We start from the raw sequence: 5,435 nt of genomic DNA on the forward strand, positions 1-5,435 counted from the left end.
TTTTTAATGATTGCCATTCTAACTGGTGTGAGATGGTATCTCATTGTGGTTTTGATTTGCATTTCTCTGATGGTGAGTGGTGCCTCACTGTCATCATCTGTAAAATGGTGACACTAATAGTATCTTCCTCATAGGGCTGTGGTAAAGATTAGACAAGTGACCATATGGAAAGCCCTTAGAGCTATGGGTGGCCCATGGTAAGTGCTCAGTCAATATGCACAGCCATCATTAGTATTACTAGTTCTTAGTAGCAGGCTACATTATACAAATGATCCAACTTTTATAGTCCATTTGAAAAAAAAAAAAACATATTAAGTAATTGTAGAGGTATTATCCAGGAGTGGCAGGGAAACTGTTCTTGTGGTAGGCTGGTTCTGAAGTTTGGGACATAGAAAAACAGGCATATTTGAAGACCTAGCTGGTAGTTTATATCAAGGATGTAGCTAAAATATTTGTCTATGAAAGCACCATGTCTCAGTTATCTAGAGCCACACAATAAACAACCACAAACCAGTGGTTCAAAACAACAAAGATTTCATTATCTTTCATGGTTCTGTGGGGTAACTGGGCTCAGCTGGGCAGTTCTTCTGGCTGCATATTTTCAGCTGGTGCTGCAAGCAAGAGAAAGGAAGGAGCTAAGAAGACTCTCAGGGTTGCAGCCAGAGTAACTGGAATAGTGACATTTCCATTTGCTGAAATGGGATAGACTGTGAGAAGAATAAGTTTGGGGCCTGAGGTTGAGCAATAGTTCAGCTTTGTTAAGAATATGTTTGAGGAATTCAGTGGGCAGTTGGATATACAAAGAGAGATTTCAGGAAGAAGTAGAGGTAGGACTGAAATATTTTAGAACGCTCAGCATAGAATGAGTACGTACAGGCTTCAGTCAGGATGTGATCGCCTGGGGAGTAGGAGGACTAGGGAAGACACAGATGCGAAAACTGAAGCAAAGGGTTCAAGGACTTGCCTTGTCCACAGACTGGTGTGGAGGAAGCTGCACTTTGAGTTCAGGACGTCTGGGCTCTCCCCCAAATGATGACCGAAAGGCAGTCGGGCCAGGATGCTCAAGGATGTCAGAAACTCACGCACTTCTGAAGAGTCTTCTCAATTAGCAGCAAACCCACAGATGACCTGGTGTCTCTGTGGTCCAGGCCAGGGAGAATGTCTTCAAATACCTCTTATTCCTTCTGGGTGGATGTCTAATCTGATATGAAAATAGAGGCTGGCGTGGTGGCTCACGCCTCTAATCCCAGCACTTTGGGAGGCCAAGGTTGGCAGATCACCTGAGGTCAGGAGTTTGAGACCAGCCTGGCCAACATGGTGAAACCCCGTCTCTACTAAAAATATGAAAATTAGCTGGGCATAGTGGCGGGGGCCTGTAATCCCAGCTATTCATGAGGCTGAGGCAGGAGAGTTGCTTGAACCCAGGAGGTGGAGGTGCAGTGAGTCGAGATTGTGCTACTACGCTCTAGCCTGGAAGACAGAGTGATACTCTGTCTCAAAAAAAAAAAAAAAAAAAAAGAAAGAAAGAAAGAAAAATAGAATTCCACTTTTCCTTAAACTTTTACGATGTAAACCTTATTTATAGAGACAAATATGCCTGGTGGAGGTGGGGACGTGGGTAAGGGTAAGGAGGGCCTGGACAAAGAGGAGATCCAGTAGCAGTGGGGAAGCGTGTGGGCCCTGGCTTCCACCTGCCTGGGTCCCAGTCCTGGTCCTGCCACCTCTGGGCTATGGATTTTGGGTGGGCCATCTCCCCTCTCTGCTCCTACATTTCCCTATCTCCATCCTGAGCATAATCAATAATACCTGAATCAGATATTTGATGTGAAGACTATATTAGTTTATAAATGATGTTTCCCGAACAGTGGCACATAGAAGTCATCTTTATGCGTATTTTAGGAGCATTATCTTACAAAGCGGGGAGCCAAGAGACACTGTCCACAGTTGGACAAAGAAATAAAGATGTTCAAATCCTTAAAATGACCAGGATAACCCAAAATAGAATAATAGTAACTAATAGTAACTAGACTAACAGAATAGTAGTAACTAACATTTATTGTTTACTACATATCATGCAATCTTCAAATTGGTACTTTTGACATTACGGAGTAGGAACAATTATTGTCTCATTTAATGGATGTGGAAATAGAGACACAAAGAAATGCAACAGCTCCTCCAAGTTCTACAGTAGTAAGTGACAGTAGTAAATCTGTGCTGTTTACCTTCACAGAGCCATCTTTCCTACTTCTAAAGTAGGAGGTAAAAATTATGCTACTGGGAAGAGCCCTCTGCTAAATCCTTCGTATGTTACAGCAGCAAGCCAGCATCCGATGTCTACAGCTGGCCAAATGAGAGTGTAGAGCAACTGGAAGTCCCATACATTGATGGTGGGAATATGAAATGGGATAGCCACTTTGAAAAGAGTTTTGGCAATTAAAAAAATTAAACATGCATCTCTCCTATCACCCAGCAATTCCACTCCGAGGTATATCTACAAAAGAAACAAAAGCATGTCAATAAGAATGTTCATAAGCAGCTTCATCCATCATAGCCCCACACTGGAAATTACTCAAATGTCTACCAACAGGGGAATGAGTGACTAAGCTGTAGTCTGTTCACGCCGTTAAATACTACTCGGCAACAAGAAGGAACACACTACTGATCCATACAACAGCATGGACAAGGGCTGTTACTTTTGAGATGTCTTGCTTTCAGAAATATAGACATGATTCAGAAACTATCAAAAGTGGTTGACCCTGGATGTGACGGAAGGTGAGGGGACAGGGGCCAGAAACAGTTGTTTTACACTTCCAGCCTTTCTGCACTTCTGGCAATTTGAAAAGCTGCAAGATATTTAATTTCATCATGCTTCCAGGGTCTGTTTCTGCTTTTTAGCCAATTGACTCCCAGCAGAAGTCTAGTTAAATAACTGGCAGCCCCACTTGCTTAAGTTCAGTTTGGACACTTAGGGTCCAACTTGGAGGAGATGAATATCAAATGCATGGAATTACATAACTTGGCCCAAAGTGAAGGAAATGAATTACCTAGGTGACCAGGGCTGGGTGGCTGTGGTCCAAGAGTGGCGGGGCAGAGGATCTCATTCCTGAGGAGGGACGAGTCGGAGACATCTCACATGAAAGTGACCTTGAGAATGAAGCCCACATCCGTTGGTCACCTGTGTCCTCTGAGAATGCAGCCATTAGTTTTGACAGCGCCTCAGCCAGGGGCCTATAAATGAATGAAAAAGACTACTAGAGAAAGGTGCTATTTTACATAAATTGAGGATTGTATGAGAAAATAGTTTCTCATGCTGATTGGCACCGCAGTCTCTGGTGTATTCAAAATGCAAATGAAAACAACCTTTACTGAACCAGGACTTGCCACTTCTGGAACACTTCAGACAGTAAATCCTGAACTTCAGAGACAAGAGAAATTAGGGGTTGGTTGCCCGTATTACGTAAGAGTTATCATTTTTACAAAGTAGCAGACCTTGGCATGTGATTTGTTTTACAAAAATTCTATTTAGACACTTCCTTCCATCCTCTTATAAGGCCCACCTGCAATAGTCAAATTGACCATTTCCTGTGTCCTGTCCCCTCACTGCCACTGCATACACTCCATGGGGACGGGGATCTTCTCTGGGTCTGTCATTTTGTTCCCACTGCCCAGCACAGGGCTTGCCCCACATTGGGAGCCCAGGATATGTTTCTTGTGTGAACGGTTTTAAAGAAAAAATTATTCCCATGCTTGTTAAAATGGTAAGGAAGATTTTATTCGGGACAACTGCAGTAGCTGTCAAGATGATTTTAACAGGGAAAAGAGATCGAGCTCAATTCTGAATACAAGAACATGTCAGGGTTTATAACCAAGAAGCAGGTTGCAAGGCTGTGGATGGAAATTTACCAAGGAGATATCAAGAGTGGAGGGATTCTTGCTGGACTTGACCAAGTGAGGTTCTGGCTGATGGCAGGCCAGGGTGACCAGAGATCTAGGGTGAGCGTTGAGGTGATGCTTTCTTTCTGAACTGACTTATCAGGATTCTTGCTGAAATAGAGCTAGGCAAGTCTGGCAAGGATGGGGCCAAGGCGAAGGTCTAGTTGAGAAGAAGGCTCAGAGGACCTGGTTAACGTTTGGTTAAGGAGAGAGTCTTTGTCAAAGGCTGAATGCAAGGTTTCTTTGCCTCGAACTAGTTCTTTAGGTTTTCAAGATCATCGTTATTAATATTTTAGGTAGAAATTCCACATTCCAGTAAGACTTGTCTTTTATTGGGTTTCTGCTTGTGGTTTATTTTCTTTGTTATGTGTTGGGTTGGGGCTCTTGTAAGCAACAGGAACTGACTCAGGCTGCCAGAGTAAAGCAGTTTCAACTGCATTTGATGTCTTGGTCACCCTACCTAAGATGCAGCTTCTAAGAGGAGAGCACAGATTGGCCAGTGCAGGACTTGTCACCTTGATTGGCAGGTCCTCCAGACTGTATCCACGGGGACAAGCTTTGTTCCCCCAAAGAGAATTGGGATGCTGTTACTGGAGAAACAGAAACACCTGAGGAAACAGTGGTTGTCAACCCTACCAGACTAACTCAACAGCCAGCTTTATGACAAATATTGTATAAAGCCTGCTTACACTCCTGAAATGAAATTCATAAATAAAATGACCTACCTATATACAAAATTGAAGAAATCAGACTATTGTCTTAGCTACAATATCAAGGAGAAATAAAAAGGAAACTAACTTATAGAATATTGCTTACAATAACAATAACAAAACAATAGAATTGCACAAAATTAATGCATAATAAATATGTGCTTGGGGACAGATGTGCTACAAGGCGTAAAATACGAGTGAAATATTTGCTTCTACCATTGATGAATACATCTGGACTTAAAAATGCAAGATAACCAAAAGTCATCCTGTCTAAGAAGTACAGAAAATTAAAAGGCAGAGAAGGAGTGAAAAAAACACATTTAATGCGCATTAAAAGATACATCGAATGCTTTGTGTTCCTATGGAGTTAGATTTGAGGCTCATTTATTATAAATAGAGTTTTTATCTGCGGGAACATCCAGAAAGACATTTAAAAGTCATGGAGGACACAAGATAATTGTTTGTCGTGTGGAATTGTTTTGCATGGGGTGGTAGTTATAACGTCCTGCACTCCTGTCTACTAAATGCCAGGAGCCCTCGTAAGGAAAACATGGGGAAAATTTTGAAGTTTAGTGTGTGTCTTGACTAGCTCATCAACCCAGGTGATCTTTGTCTTTCATTGTCTCTAACTAGACTGTTTTCCAGTTCTTTATAGATACGTCTATTTGTAACAAATTCAGAGCAATGCAATTCCTGTCCATAGAGATACACTTTATGTCTAGTCAGGTACAACGCACTCCCTTCCTCCATTATGATAGAAGCCAGTTTTGCATCTATTAATCAAATGCATTT

Source organism: Piliocolobus tephrosceles, chromosome 20 (genome assembly GCF_002776525.5).
Source record: "Piliocolobus tephrosceles isolate RC106 chromosome 20, ASM277652v3, whole genome shotgun sequence".
Lineage (NCBI taxonomy): Eukaryota > Metazoa > Chordata > Mammalia > Primates > Cercopithecidae > Piliocolobus > Piliocolobus tephrosceles.